The sequence below is a fragment of the Globicephala melas genome, chromosome 15, assembly GCF_963455315.2.
Source record: "Globicephala melas chromosome 15, mGloMel1.2, whole genome shotgun sequence".
Classification (NCBI taxonomy): domain Eukaryota; kingdom Metazoa; phylum Chordata; class Mammalia; order Artiodactyla; family Delphinidae; genus Globicephala; species Globicephala melas.
In genome coordinates, this window is record NC_083328.1 from 71,171,402 (window position 1) to 71,187,262 (window position 15,861).

Genomic DNA, 15,861 nt, shown 5'->3' on the forward strand with positions numbered 1-15,861 from the left:
TTATCCTTAGCAGGTGGCTCTCACCCTCATAGTCACAAGATGGCTGCTTTACTTCCAGAAATCTCACCTACATTCCTGGCAGAAATGAAAGCAAAAGCAAGGAGGTGGTTGGGATTTGTTGAGCACACTAACCACATGTCTGACAGAATACCAAAGGCCATACCTCATGGAAAGAGCTAACATTTATTGAGAACTGTGTCAGTTTCCTATCACTGTTGTAACAAATTAACACAAACTTAACACTTGAAATACAAAGGTATTCTCTTAGTGTCCTGGAGGTTAGAAGTCCTAAAATATGCTCATTTTGGAGAATTCAGGGGAGAATCCCTTTCCTTACCTTTCCCAACTTCTAAAGGCTGCCCACATTCCTGGGATCCGAGCCCCTTCCTCCATCTTCAAACCCAGCAGCACAGCATCTTCAAATCTCTCTGTCTCTCTGCCCTCTGCTTTCATTGTCACATCTCCTTTTCAGACTCTAAGCCTCTTCCCTCCCTCTTTCACTTGCAAGCCCCTTGTGCTTACATTGAGCCCACCTGGAAAATCCAGACTAATCTCCCCATCTCAAGATCCTTAATTTACTCACATGTGCAAAGTCTCTTTTGCCACGTAAGGTAACATTCACAGGGACTTCCCTGGAGGTCCAGTGGCTAGGGCTCGGTGCTTCTCCTGCAGGGGAACTGGTTTAATGCCTGGTCGGAGAACTAAGATCCCGCTTTCCGTGCAGGGTCGGGGGGAAGGTAACATTCACAGGTTCTGGGGATTAGAATGCAGACATCCTCAGTGGGCCATTCGTTATTCCACCTACCACAAGAATTTGTGATATTCCTGGCACTGCTGTGAATTCACGTAACTCTCCCAACAAACCTATGAGGCAGATACTATTATTTTGTTGATTTCCAGATGACAAGGTGTATTAGTTTCCTATTGCTGCTATATCAAATTACCACAAACTTAGGGGCTTAAGCAATACAAATGTATTATCTTACAGTTCTGAAGGTTAGAAGTCCTACACAGACCTTACTAAAAATCAAGGTATCAGCAGGGCTGCATTCCTCTCTCTCAGTCCAGGGGGAAACCCATTTCCTTGATTTTTCCAGGTTTTAGGGACCCCCCGCATTCCTTGGCTTGTGGCCTCCTTCAGCTACAAAGCCAGCATCGATGAGCCAAGTCCTTCTCACATCACATCATTCTGACAGTTCTTCTGTGGTCACATCCCTCTGCACCTTCTCTTCTGCCTCCTTCTTCCAATTTTAAGGGCCCTTGTGATTAAACTGGGCTCACCTGGAAAACACAGATTATTCTCACTATCTGAAAGCCAGCTGATTAGCAACCTGAATTCCATCTTCAACCTAATTCCCTTTTGCCATATAACTTGGCATATTCACACATTTGGGATTAGGAGGTGGATATGTTGGGGGGAGTCAATGTGCCCACCACACAAACCAAAAGCCCAGAGAGGCTAAGTAATTTGCCCATGGTTATATAGCTATACATAGTCTGGTTATATAGGCAGACTCCAAACGCAGGTTGTTTGGCTGCAGTGGCCATGCTGTTAAGCACTGCACTGTGCTTCCCTATCTCGGCAACCCTACAGTGAGGTGGGTATGATTATGGTTATGATGTGTATTTTACAGATGAAGACACTATGACTCTTAGGGATGATGTGGCTTGCCTGAAATCCACATGGCTGGTGGAAAGCAGAGGTAAGTAAGACTCAGCTAAGAGACGCACCCAAAACAAAAGAAAGAAACTGGCTGATGGGAGGCTGTGACTATCATCCTTAAACCAAGGTTTCATAGATTTCTGTTCAACTGACAGCACTTCTCCAGACATTCTCTAGCACCAAGCTCACTCCCTCATTTCTTCCAGGCCACTTCTCAAATGTCACTATGACCACTCCATCCAAAATAGCTGCTCTCATCCCCCGCTATCCTCTTGTCTCACTTTAATTCTCTTATTGCTTGACACACATATAACTTTTTTTTTTTTTTTTTTTTTTTTGCGGTACGCGGGCCTCTCACTGCTGTGGCCTCTCCCGTTGTGGAGCACGGTTATTTAGTTGCTTTTTTATCACATCTCTCTCTCTCTCTTTTTTGGCCACACCACGCAGCTTGTGGGATCTTAGTTCCCCAGCCAGGGATCGAACCCCAGCCCACAGCAGTGAAAGCATGGAGTCTTAACAACTGGACGGCAAGGGAATTCTCCATGTCTCTTTTGATAGAATATTGATATTCACATTTTGTTCATACATTGTTTTTCTGAGTTCTGTTAGTTCTTTGTCCATGGTTTCCTTCAGTCCTTTGAGCATTTTTAAGGCAGTTGGTTTCAAGTCTTTGACTCATCTGTTCAACGTCAGGGCATTCTCAGGGATAGTTTCTGTCAATTAATTTTGTTTCTTTGACTGGACCATACTTTCCTGTTTCTTTGGATGCTTTGTGATTGTTTTTTTCTGAGATTGGGCATTTGAATATTGTAATATGGTAACTGAAAATCAGATTCTCCCCCTTCCCCAGGGGTTGCTGATCTAGATTGATGAAGGCTGCAGTCATCCATTTGCTTAGTGATTTTTCCCAAACTATTTTACATAGGCTGTATTTCACGTCGTATGTAGTCGCTGAAATCTGTTCCTTCAGCTCATGTTCAACTAGTACCTTGACAGAGATTTCTTGGCACACCTGGAACTTAAAACAAAACATACCTCTCAGGCTTTGCAGATGGGCTCTGTGTTGTGGAGGCTGTTTGCAGCTCTGCTTTAGCCCATACTCCCTGCTTGCACTGAGCCATCTTTTTTTGTTTTGTTTTGTTTTTAATTAATTAATTTATTTATTTTTGGCTGTGTTGGGTTTTCATTGCTGCATCGGAGCTACTCTTCGTAGTGGTGCGTGGGCTTCTCATTGCGGTGGCTTCTCTTTCTGCGGTGCACGGGCTCTAGGCACGCAGGCTCAACAGTTGTGGCACGTGGGCTCAGCAGTTGTGGCGCACGGGCTTAGTTGCTCTGCGGCATGTGGGATCTTCCTGGACCAGGGCTCAAACCCATGTTCCCTGCATTGGTAGGCGGGTTCTTAACCACTGAACCACCAGAGAAGTCCCCTGAGCCATTCTTAAGTTGCCTTTTTTTTTTTTTATTCAGCGTTCAGTTGGTTGCTGTAAACCTTGATGGTTTTCCAAAGTTCTTACAAAGTTGATTCTGACAGTATCTGCTTGTTTTCTCAGTGTTTCTATGGGGGAGCTTGGAGCCCCTTGTCTCAGCAGCAGTTTGGGGCGCTAATAACAGAAATACTATACACTAGGCGGCTTATAAACAACAGAAATTTATTGCTCACAGTTCTTGGAAGTCCAAGATCAGGGTGCCAGTGTGGTCGGGTTCTGGTGAGAGTCCTCTTCTGGGTTGCAGACTGCCGACTTCTCGGCTTCTCAGTTGTATCCTCACATGGCAGAAAGCAGAAAGAGGAAGCAAGCTCTCTCATGGCTCATAAGGGCACTAATCCCACTGATGAGAGCTCCACCCTCATGATTGCATCTAATCCTAATTACCTCCCCAAATCTCACTTCTTAATACCATCACATGTTGGGAGAGAGGAGTAAGGTTTCAACATATGAATTTGGGGAGGACATAAACATTCAGTCCCTAACACGCTCCAACATTTTGTTTTTTAAAAGCTTCCCTGGTCACCTTTGTAAAGCAATTATACTCCAATAAAGATGTTAAAAAAAAAAAAGCTTCCCTGGTGATTCTAATGGGTAGGCAAGGTTGATATCCACTACTCTGGGAGCAAAACCTTGGCATCCCTGCTTTCAGCCAGCTCCTTAGGTGACTCTGATGCAGCCATTCTGAGCTTTGGGATCCTGAAGATTAAATAAACCTAAGATTAAATAAACCCTGGGACCAAGCTCAGGAAGTCTACCCTCTCTCATTTTCCTCCCGTTCCTGGAAGCCAGACAGGATGAAGAGATCAACCTTTGTGGGCGTGGCTCTCTATCCACGGACTACAGCACATGGTGCCATGGAGACACCTAGTGGTGAGTTGCTGCACTGAGGGTTACGGAGACAACTGGCTCCTTGCTCCCGTTTGTTTCACAGAAGAATCAGAACCAAGATAAAGAAAGGGGCCCAGGATGCGCCAGATTCCTGCCTCCAAAGTGTGACAGTTGAGTTGAAGTTTTTCAGCAATAGATCTCTGTTGGGACTCAGCATATGGGACCTGCACCGGAGCTAGCATCCCCTGAAATCTCTAAGATTTCCAGTTACATAAGTTACAAGCTTTTAAGTAAATGCAGCTGAGAGGGTGAAAGCTTCCCAGTTCAGCTGAACTCCAGGGTTTATCCCCTCACAGACATGAGGTCCTTGAAGAATAAGTAGTTCTGGGATGACCAAGAGATTTCTTCCTCTCTCAACAGGTGTGATCATGGACAAGTCTCAGCTTCCTGGTATGGTGAAGACAATTACCTGCCTCAATTCTTATTGCTATGGAAGATAAATGCAATGTATTACTTAATAAAAGAATAAAAATAAAATAGTAAGTGTGTAGTTTGATCCTGTTTTTGTTTAAAACTATGTATATATCTTTATACCAATACATATATTTATCTTTATGTAAGTTTGTATGGGTGTGTATGTATATTTATGTATATCTGCATGAAGTGCTGTCTAAAACAATGTTCGCCAAACAGGTAGTGAGGTTGGAGGTGATTTTTGCTGTCCTCTTTGTACTTCTCTAACTTGTTTATGATGTGCATGTACTATGGGTTTTTTTGGCCTCACCACTCAGCATGTGGGATCTTAGTTCCCCGACCAGGGATCAATCCCACACCCCCTACATTGGAAGCGCAGAGTCTTAACCACTGGACCCCCAGGGAAGTCCCCTTGCTCGTACAATTTTTACAATAGAAAACTGAACTTTTGGGTTCTGGCTCCGGGAAAGATGGAGGCCGGGGCAGGTTTCCAGCCTGTGGCTCCGAGCGGCAGCGCTGGAGCCTCAGGACTCAGGAGGGGTGGGCGCGGAGGCTGCCCTGGGCCCAGGTGGGACTCCGGGGCCACCGGTACGAATGGGCCCGGCACCGGGTCAAGGGCTGTACCGCTCCCCGATGCCCGGAGCGGCCTATCCGAGACCAGGTATGCTACCAGGCAGGCGAACGACACCTCAGGGACCTTCCATGGGACCCCCTGGCTCTGAGGGGAGCCTTTCAGTCCGACCTGGCCTGGCCCAGTCAGGGATGGACCAGTCCCGCAGGAGACCTGTTCCTCAGCAGATCCAGCAGGTCCAACAGAAGGCGGTCCAGAATCGGAACCACAGTGCAAAGAAAAAGAAGATGGCTGACAAAATTCTACCTCAAAGTATTCGTGAACTGGTACCAGAATCCCAGGCCTATACGGGTCTCTTGGCTTTTGAAAGGAAACTGGACCAGACTATCATGAGGAAATGGCTAGATATCCAGGAGGCCTTGAAACATCCCATCAAGTCAGCCTTGTCCAAATATGATGCCAACAAACAAAAGAGGAAGTTCTCTTCTTTTTTTAAGTCCTTGGTGCTCGAACTGGACAAGGACCTGTATGGGCCAGACAACCATCTGGTAGAATGGTACAGGACCGCCACTACCCAGGAGACAGATGGCTTCGAAGTGAAGAGGCCAGAAGATGTGAATGTACGGTGTACTGTCCTGCTGATGCTGGGTTACCAGCCTCCTCAGTTTAAATTGGACCCTCCTCTGGCTCGGCCGCTGGGCACCCACACCCAGACCCGTCCAGTGACCATTCAAGCACTGTGGTGATATATTAAGACGCGTAAGCTCCAGGACCCACCTGAGCGGGAGTTTGTCATCTGTGACAAGTACCTCCAGCAGATCTTTGAGTCTCAACGTATGAAGTTTTTCAGAGATCCCGCAACGGCTCCATGCCTTGCTTATGCCACCAGAGCCCATCATCGTTAATCATATCATTAGTGTTGACCCGAATGATCAGGAAAAGACAGCTTGTTATGACATTGATGTGGAAGCAGATGATACCTTGAAGACCCAGATGAATTCTTTTCTGTTGTCTACTGCCAGCCAGCAGGAGATTGCTACTCTAGACAGCAAGATCCATGAGACAATAGAAACTATCAATCAGCTGAAGACCCAGCGAGAGTTCATGCTGAGCTTTGCCAGAGACCCTCAGGGTTTCATCAATGACTGGCCTCAGTCCCAGTGCTGGGACCTCAAGACCATGACTGATGTGGTGGGTAACCCAGAGGAAGAGCGCTGAGCTGAGCTCTACTTCCAGCCTTGGGCACAGGAGGCCATGTGCCAATACTTCTACTCCAAGGTGCAGCAGAGATGACAAGAATTAGAGCAAGCCCTGAGAATCCGAAATACATAGGGCTTCTCCCCCAGCCCTGATTTAGCTGCACCGATTTCTTTATTTGGGCCCTGTGCTGCCTGCCTCATAGCACCTTCCCTGGTCTTGCTTGGGGCCTTCCAGGGGGTGCTGTTGGCTCTAGGACAACACCAGAATGAATATCACGTGATACCTGTTACCCTCTTCTCCCACTCCATCCCTTCCTACCCGCAGCTTCCCTTTGCCCCACAAAGTTCCCATGTGCCTGTACCCTCCCCTGGTCTGCAGAGGACCTCTAGATAGGATTAGAGAGAGAACCCGTAGTGGTAATCAGTGCATTGAATGGATTGGGCCTAAGGCCAAGTGGTCTTCAAGGGATCAGCTACACTGATCCTGCCCTTCAGAGACCCAGGAGTTGGGAGTTTTAGCCCCTTCTCCAAGACTTAAGCCTGGGGGCCCTCTATAAGCTAGTTGATCTCGGCTTTCCTGATAACAGAATCCAGTTTCCTTCCTTCCCTCCACAGGTTTGGAGCATACTCGCCCTTCACCTGCTGCCCTCTAGCACCAAAGGAATCCTGGTTCTGGGGCTCCACTGAGCCCCAGGTCAGTCCGCAGCCCTCTGGACTGGGCTGCTGTCTCAGTGCTTCTCTTACTTCCTCGTAGGGGGTCCGCATCAGTATTGGAGTTTGTTCTTTTAGTATTGCTCCCTCTCACCACACTCCCCGTAGCTGCATTTTAGGATTCCCTCCTACCTGTCCTAACCCAGGGCATTTGAGTGGGGGAATCTTGCCTTTCCCTGTCAGAGCCCCAAGGGCCCTCACCTAGGATACTGTCATTGCCGGCAGAGGCTGTTCCTTCCTGCTGTTGCTTGGAGGTGTGACTCATCCATTCATTCCGCCCTGCCGCCCCCATCCTTTCACGGAGAAACAGGCCTAAAATCAAACAGGAAAAAGCCCCGGGCCATCCCTGTCTTCCTGTCCCTGTCTTCCCAGTTGGCACCCGCTGGTGACTTCCAGGGCACTGAGGAGTGAAAGCACCTATAGGGCTGGAGAACAGCTCTGAGTTGGGTTTGTGACTCTTCTCTCTCCCTGCCTCACAGGACTGTGACTCCCCAGCCCCTGCCCTCAAAGCTTCAGACCCCTCAGGTAGCAGCAGGATCTTGTGATCTTGGCCCCTTGCAACTGACATGGTTTTGCATCTTTCCAAGACAGCCTCAAATTCTTCTTCCAGGTTGTATCACCCCTGAGTTAGCATAGCCCAGGCTCGCAGACTCAACACAGCAGAGTGGGAGACAGCTGGGCACAGCGGGAATCCCGTTCAGCATGGGCTCTAAACCCACAGAACTGACAAAGCCCCTGCTTCCCCATCCCCTCCTCAGGCTTCTGTGAGCACATCCTCCAGCCCCGTATCCCTGCCTGTTCCACACTGGGGACAGCAGAACTTTCTCCCCGTCTTCCCCTTATGTCCTTATCCCACTCCTCCCTTGAAAGGTTCTCCCCACAGTGACACTGGACAACCTCTGTCCCTGGGGCTGGAACCATGAGAAGGGGACTCAGCACTCCTACACAGTGTCCCTGAACATAACTTTTTTATTAACTGAATTATTATGTTTTCTTCATGGACCAAATTTTTTCTTGTACTGCCCCCTTATCGATGTCTCCCAGTTTTTTTTTTTTTTTTGTGGTACGCGGGCCTCTCACCGCTGTGGCCTCTCCCATTGCGGATCACAGGCTCCAGACGCGCAGGCTCAGTAGCTGTGGCTCACGGGCTTAGTTGCTCCGCGGCATGTGGTATCTTCCCAGACCAGGGCTCGAACCCGTGTCCCCTGCATCGGCAGGCAGATTCTCAACCACTGCGCCACCAGGGAAGCCCAACAGAGGGATTCTTAACCCTTCTTGTGCCACAGACCCCTTTGCAGCCTGGTGAGGCCCATGGACCTCTTCTCAGCCTAATATTTTTCAATGAATAAACTTCCATACAGAAGATTACAGAGGGAATCATTTATATCAAAATGCAGTTATCAAAATATTTTAAAAACAAATCTGTCATATAGTAACATATGTGCTTCTATATTAGAAGATTTAGTGGTATGTCTAATAACTAGCATAATTTCAAAGTCATGATAAGCAGAAATGATATTTTGAGTTGCCTTCGGTAAGACCATTGTGATAGGAAAATACATGTTTTCTATTGGTGAAGCCACGGGAACTGCTAATGCTACTCTGGTTTGTTGCTTATGTTCGTAAGTGAAGGAAATGCTGAATTTAAGTTGAACTTAAAGATAAAGACCATTTTTCTCGTCCAACTTCATGGATCTCCAAATTTAACAAATTATGTTCTCCCATAGGTCTTTGCTTAAGTCTGTCCATTTGATCTCTTTGTTCATTGCATCTTTCCTCCAACGTATGATGATCCTTGGCTGTCTGCTCACATTGAAGGGTGGGACCTAGACTGAAACTGATTGGGCACGGGATGCACGTGAGGAGGACTAATTATTAACTATGGTGTGACTGTCCATTAGGGAGCTCCCATTGTCAGCATCCTTAGGGTTTTCCTCCTGAGCTGGTCAAATTCTCCAGAGAAGACTCTTATAGCATCTCTTTAGGAGAGTACATTCCTCCATGCCAGCAATGTGGAATCTAGGTTGTGAAAGAAGCCTGAGGGAAGGAGGTTGGGCAGAGCATCTCAGTCTTCCATATGCAAACTTTCACTTCATCCCTCCGCTTTCAGGATGATGCCCCATCATCCACTGTGCCTGGTGTTTCCTAATCCAGATCTGCTTCTGTTACTCTCTACAGCTGCACTATACAACACAGCAGACTCTGGTCTCCTGCAGCTATTTAAATCTAAATTAATTAAAATAAAATAAAACAAACTTTCAATTCCTTAATCGCACTAACCACATTTCAAGAACTCAATAGCCACATGGAGCTAGTGGCTGGCAACTATATTGGACAGTACATGACATTCCTTGTCACTGCAGAAAGTTCTGTGGAATAGAGCTGCTCTAGAGCAAGGGATGGCAAATCTTTTCTGTAAAGGGTCGGATAGTGTTTTTGGCTTTGCACACCATATGGTCTCCATTGCAACTACTCAACTATGTCAATGTAGCATGAAAGAAACCATTAACAATACGTGGAACATGCATTGGAACACATGGTTAAGTTCCAACAAAACTTTATTTATGAACACTGGAATCTGAATTTCCTAATGTTTTCATGTGTCGTAAAATATTATTCTGCTTTTTATTTTTTCCCAACCATTCGAGAATGCAAAACTATTCTTCCCTTATAGGCTGTACATAAACAGGGAACAGGCTAGATTTGGTTCATGGACCATAGCTTGCTGACCTTTGTCTTAGGGCGCTGTATTTTTTAAATTTTTAATTAGTTTTTATTGGAGTGTAGTTGATTTACAACATTGTGTTTGTTTCTGGTCTACGGCATAATGAATCAATTATACATGTACATATATCCACTCTTTTTTAGATTCTTTTCCCATATAAGTCATTACAGAGTATTGAGTAGAGTTTCCTGTGCTATACAGTAGGTTCTTATTAGTTATCTATTTTATGTATAGTAGTGTGTATACGTCAATCCCAAGCTCCCAATTCATCCCTCCCCACCCCCGCCACCCAGGCCATTGTATTTTATAAAGAAAAATCCCTGTACTGTTATTTAAGTAGTTTCAGAGAGGAAGCAGAGGCTGCGTTGCACAGTTTGGGGGTTTTTTTTTTTCCTTTTTTTTTTTTAACCTAGACGTTTCATTAACTTCTTTGTGTAGCCTAGGATCTGTGAACACAGAGCCCCATCTCTCTTATTGGCTGTTCTCCGCCTGGGGTCCAGCCTTGTGTCCAGCACGATGCTTGACATGTAACAGGCTCTCAGTCAATAGGGCTGAACTGTCAAATGCTCACCAAGCCATCTTCTTTTCCTTTATTTTATGTAATTTTACTTTTCACCTAGATCTGCCTTCAGGAAAGAATGTGCTGGTTAGGCTGATGAGAAAATTGCAGTATGCTTAATCCTATTTCTTGTTATCAGCGAATACATTGACATTCCCATTTTCCACATCAGTCCCATGAGCTTGGTAAATGTAATTCCACCTCTGAGAGAAGACATCAGCTCCTAAGCCTGTGCAGAATCAAACAAATCTTGGTTATGGAAGTGTAAGTCTCAATTGAATCTGATAAGAAGACTTGTAAAGCAAAGGGAAGTAATCTGGAGAGCACAAGTACCTGGAGATTTTAAAAGCTGGGCTGAAACTGCCTCCTTAGCAAGATAAAGAAGAGAAGGTTATAGAATGTTAACATTGCTGTGACTGTAAGAAGACAATGAGAGACTTCCCTGGTGGTCCAGTGGCTAGGACTCCAAGCTCCCGATGCAGGGGGCCCGGGTTCGGTCCCTGCTCAGGGAACTAGATCCCACATGCTGAAACTAAAAGATTCCTCATGCTGCAACCAAGACCCAGTGCAGCCAGATAAATAAATATGAAAAAAATAAAAAGACAATTAGCCAAGGGCATTATTGGAAACCAGCTGGATGGGGGCAAAAGCCACAGGTTAGATTAAAACCACACATGCACCAAACTCCTACAACAGAGATCCCCAACCGGTCCACGGCCTGTTAGGAACCGGGTGGCAGAGCAGGAGGTGAGTGGCTGCGAAGGAGCAAAGCTTCATCTGCCGCTCCCCATCGCTGGCTCTCATTACCTCCTGAACCATCCTCCCCTCCACCATCTGCGGAAAAATTGTCTTCCACAAAACCGGTCCCTGGTGCCAAAAAGTTGGGGACCACTGTCTTACAAGATAATAGGAGCAAACCTTGGGTGTGCTAATAACTTTTAGATACAACACCAAAGTCACGATCCTCAAAGAAATAATCAATAAACTGGACTTCATTAAAATTAAAAACTTCTACTCTGCAAAAGACAATGTGAGGATAATGAGAAGAAAAGTTACAGACTGGGAGAAAATATTGGCAAACGACACATCTGATAAAGGACTGTTATCCAAACTATACAAAAACTCACCAATAAGAACACAAACAATCCAATTAAAAAGTGAGTCAATGGGCTTCCCTGGTAGCACAGTGGTTAAGAATCCACCTGCCAATGCAGGGGACATAGGTTCGAGCACGGGTCTGGGAAGATGCCACATGCCGCGGAGCAACTAAGCCTGTGTGCCACAACTACTGAGCCCGTGCACCACAACTACTGAAACCCGCGCGCCTAGAGCCTGTGCTCCGCACCAAGAGAAGCCACCGCAATGAGAAGCCCGCACACCGCAACGAAGAGTAGCCCCCGCTCGACGCAACTAGAGAAAGCCCGCACGCAGCAACAAAGACCCAACGCAGCCAAAAATAAATTAAATAAATAATTTTTTAAAAAGCCTTTAAAAAAAGTGAGTCAAAGATCTTAACAGACACCTCACCAAAGAAGACAAATCGATGGCAACCATGCATAGGAAAATACGTTCCACATCACATGTCATCAGGGAAATGCAAATTAAAACTACACACCTCTTAGAACAGCCAAACTCCAAAACACAGACAATACCAAATGCAGGTAAGGATGTGGATCAAGAGGAATTCTCATTCATGTCAAAAGAAAATGTTCCTTTCCTACTTAGTGGCTTTTCACCTCCTACTCTGCCCATATCAGATCCTAGGACTATAGGTTTTCTGGTTCATTGGTGATATAACCTCTTTTTATGCTGGAAATCCACCACTTGTGCAAGTGATTTAAGGTACAATGAGCTACACAGATTAAACAAACAAACATGTCCTAAGCACCTATAATCTGCCATGTTCTTTTAGTTATATTTTTACTCCCAATTTACAGCTGAGGAAGCTGGAGCTTCAAGATCATAAGTGACTTGTATGATTCCACTTATTTGTTTCAAAAAACAGGAGGAACTAATTGACAGGGTTAGAACAGTAGAATGGGTAGCCTTTGGAGAGAAGGGGTGGGTAGTGATTGGGAAGGAGCACAAGGGGACAACGACTTGTTGGTAATAATCGACTTCTTGACTAGGGTGTCCTTATCTGCGAGTGTTCACTTTGTGATAATTCATCCATTTGTACACTTACGATTCATGATTTTTTTCTGTTTGTTATACTGATATGAATATTGTTAAAATTTCTCAAACATACACTATTGCTAAAATGTAAACTTTAATAGATGGCTGAAATTTAAAGTTGAAGAAAGTTCTCCCAACATAGAACAAAAAGACAGAGATGGAAAAGACCAAGAGAGAGAAAAAAACTAAACTGTGTCAGATGCAATACAGTTTAAACATTCTAAGTTTTTCCTGGATTAAAAAAATATTCATCTAGGGAGTTCCCTGGTGGTCTAGTGGTTAGGATTCAGTGCTTTCACTGCCATGGCCCGGTTTCAATTCCTGGTAGGGGAACTGAGATCCTGCAAGCTACGCAGCACAGCCAAAAAAAAAAAAAAAAAAATCATCTGAGAAGGAAAAAGACTCAGACCAGTATCAGATTTCTCACCAGAATTCAAAAGCCAGATGCCAATAGTGCAGTATCTTGAAAATTCTAAAAGAGATTTTTCACCTAGAATTCTATTCCCAGGCAAACATAATCAAGTGTGAGAGCAAATAAGGACATTTTCAGACTTGCCAGGACAGAAATAGTTTATCTTTTTTGTAATCTGTTCATTTAAAGGATGGACAAAACATTAAAGTTCTTGATTGTAATAGTTGCAGGACAGAATATGTTAACTACATCAGTTAGGAAGTGCATGTTTAAGCTGCAGTGACAAATAACCCCCAAACACTCAGAGGCTTAGAACAACAAAGATTTATGTCTCCCTCATATTACATGTTGATTATACATTGCCGGGGTTCGGGGTTGCTGACAGAGGGTCTTCCATATGGAATGTTGCCAGGTGTGACAGCAGGTGGGAGAACATGGTATCTGCATCTGGGTGTTGGGGGAGGGAGGAGCTCACACCAGCCATTAAATGCTCCAAGCCTAGAAGTAGCAAAGGTCACTTCCTCCCCCAACCCATTGGCCAGAATTAGTCACATGGTAACACCAACTCAAAGGGGTGGGGAAACATAATCCTCCATGTGTCTGGAAGGAGAGACCCCAGTAGAGGGGAACTCTGGAAGTGTCTACCACAGTAAATAAAATGACGCTTTAAAAACAAAAGTGGAAAATAGAAACAGCGAGAGAAAAGAAACGCTGCTCATACCTTCATCTTAGAAAGTGGAGTGTCAAAAGATATGGTCTATGGGATAAAATAAGATAGAGGTTATGCTTATTGAATTTATGAAGAGAAATGAGAACGAAAAATAAGTATATAAATATCAAGCAGGTGGAGAAAGCAGGGATTATAAGCACACTTTACAGACAGTAAATATTATCTAGCTATTGTTTATAATTAGGGAGGTAATCACCAGAAAATTAAAATGATTAAAAGAGGTCGCCTCAAGGGAGTTGGGGGTGAGAGTTTGCTTTTCATGGTAAACTTTCCCGTGCTGTTTAATATGTTATCATGTATATGAATGTATTCAGGCTGTGCAGAGAAACAGAACCAGCAGGAGATACATGTGTATTGATAGATAGGGATATAGATACAGATGTGTATACATCTAAGATCTGGTCTGAGTCTAGAGATCTGAGAACCCGGAGTTCCAATGTCCAAGGGCAGAAGAAGATGGAGGTCCCAGCTCCGGAGAGAGAGCAGATTCACTCTTCCTCCCCCTTTTTATTCTAACTGAGCTCTCAATGGATTGGAGGATGCTCATCCACGCAGGGGACGGCCATCTTTACTCAGTCCATGGATTCGAATGCTAATCTTTTCCAGAGACACCCTCACAGACACACCCAGAAATCATGTTTTGCCAGCTATCTGGGCATCCCTTAGCCTAGTCAAGTTGACACATAGAACGAATACATACCTGCTTATGCTCCAGTTGGGCATGTGTGGCCTGGTCTTATTGGAGGAGTCAGGCTGTGGGACCAGGATGAGAATGGACTCATGACCTGCAGCCCAGGGCCCTGCACACCACCCCTGTGGTCTCAGAATCATAACTGCATTTGGCTTTGGACATTAGAGAAAAGAGAGCCATTTGGGAGGAATTGAAACATTTCCTCCTGTACAAGTTGTTTCTTTTTATACTGGCCAGTCCAAGGTGTTCTGATAAAGGTCAAAAGTATTTATTTTCTTGGATACTCCAGGAATGAGAGTGAAACGCACGTGAGGGTGAGCCAGAGCGGGGTGGGGGGGGGTTGGGGAGGGTTGGGGGGGAAGAAAGAGGAGTTTTGCCAACTTTGACAGCTGAAAGGGCTTCTTTTTATCAGAGGAAATGGTTGGTTTGGGGGCATGGAAACAACCTCTGGTTTTCCATCAAGAACAGCAGAAATTACAACGTGGGAAAATTAAGAAATGGTTGAACAGACACATGATATGGTCAAGGTCACTCTCCATTGGGCCCCGTCCACCTCCCCAGCCTTCTCTCCCCCTGCTCCCCACCCCCATCTGACACCTGAGCTTTGCCAGTCTGCTAGGTTCTCTAGCATGGAACTCCCCTGGACTGTTACCTCTGCCTGGACTGCCCAACCCCAGTCTCTTGGCCTGCTGAGCCTTCATGTAGGACTCAGATGGGGTGCCAGCTCCTCCTCAAAGACCGCCTCCCCACCCCCACTCCTCTTCTCTGCCCCATTACAGCATGTGTTTCCATCATTACACTTATCAAGCTGTGTCAAAACTACCTATCCACCCATCTGTCTCTCCCACTGGGCCGGAGATCATACAATGGACCCTCAGGCTCAGATCTGGCACTCAGACAGAATCATGGCCTGCACCGTTTGGGCCAACATCACATTTTTTAATTTTTTTGCATTCATTGCCAAAAATTAAACATTGAGAGATTTCACATTAAAATCCAGATTTCTGGCTTCTCTTGACAAATTGGAAATCCAGCAACATGGGTGCACTTCTTCACCGTTGTGATGGGGGTCCCCTTTGGATAGAGCATGGTTTCTCCATTTCTCCACAGTCCCCACCATGTCCTGTTGTCTCAGCATTGAAGCCTCATATCAGAGCCATTTGTCATAAATCTTGCAATACTGGTTTTGTTTGTTTGTTTGTTTGTTTTTTACAGTGGATTAAAGAAGAAAGTAAAATATTTCTTTTACCCATGTTCCTTCCTCACACCTGGCCCACTTCCCTCATTTACATCACCAAACCAAATCCCGTGGGTACCTGAGCTCGCCACTCTTGCACAAATCGAATGGATTGTGGTAGGAATTAGGTGGGATGATTCCCAAAGGGAGATCAAGGGGAAAGGTGCTGGGCAGGCAAAAACAAGAGCTGTCCACTCAACCCCTGCTTTTAAAGAGGAGGAAACTGAGGCGCAGAGAAGTTAAGCAATTTTCTCTGAGTCACACAGCTAGGGAATGGAGGAGTTGGAATTTGAATCCTGTCTGATACTAAGTCTCAGTTTTTGTCATTGCTTTTCCCGTTTGGCTTGCAATAGTTTGTTTTGTTTTGTTTTTTAAATTTAAACACACTCTATAAAATTT

The 15,861-nt window shown here is 45.3% G+C and overlaps 1 long non-coding RNA gene and 1 pseudogene across 1 annotated transcript in view; both read left to right on the forward strand.

The window, feature by feature from the left end:
- The window catches only part of LOC132593432 (uncharacterized), a 32,473-nt gene extending 27,961 nt beyond the window's left edge, over positions 1-4,512 (forward strand). Inside the window, exons 2-4 of the long non-coding RNA XR_009558892.1 lie at positions 1,635-1,703; positions 3,940-4,020; positions 4,399-4,512. This is a non-coding gene — a long non-coding RNA (uncharacterized lncRNA). The remainder of the gene's footprint in view (positions 1-1,634; positions 1,704-3,939; positions 4,021-4,398) is intronic.
- A 410-nt stretch (positions 4,513-4,922) lies between these two features.
- LOC115845524 (SWI/SNF-related matrix-associated actin-dependent regulator of chromatin subfamily D member 1 pseudogene) lies at positions 4,923-6,355 on the forward strand (annotated as a pseudogene).
- Positions 6,356-15,861: the final 9,506 nt, after the last annotated feature.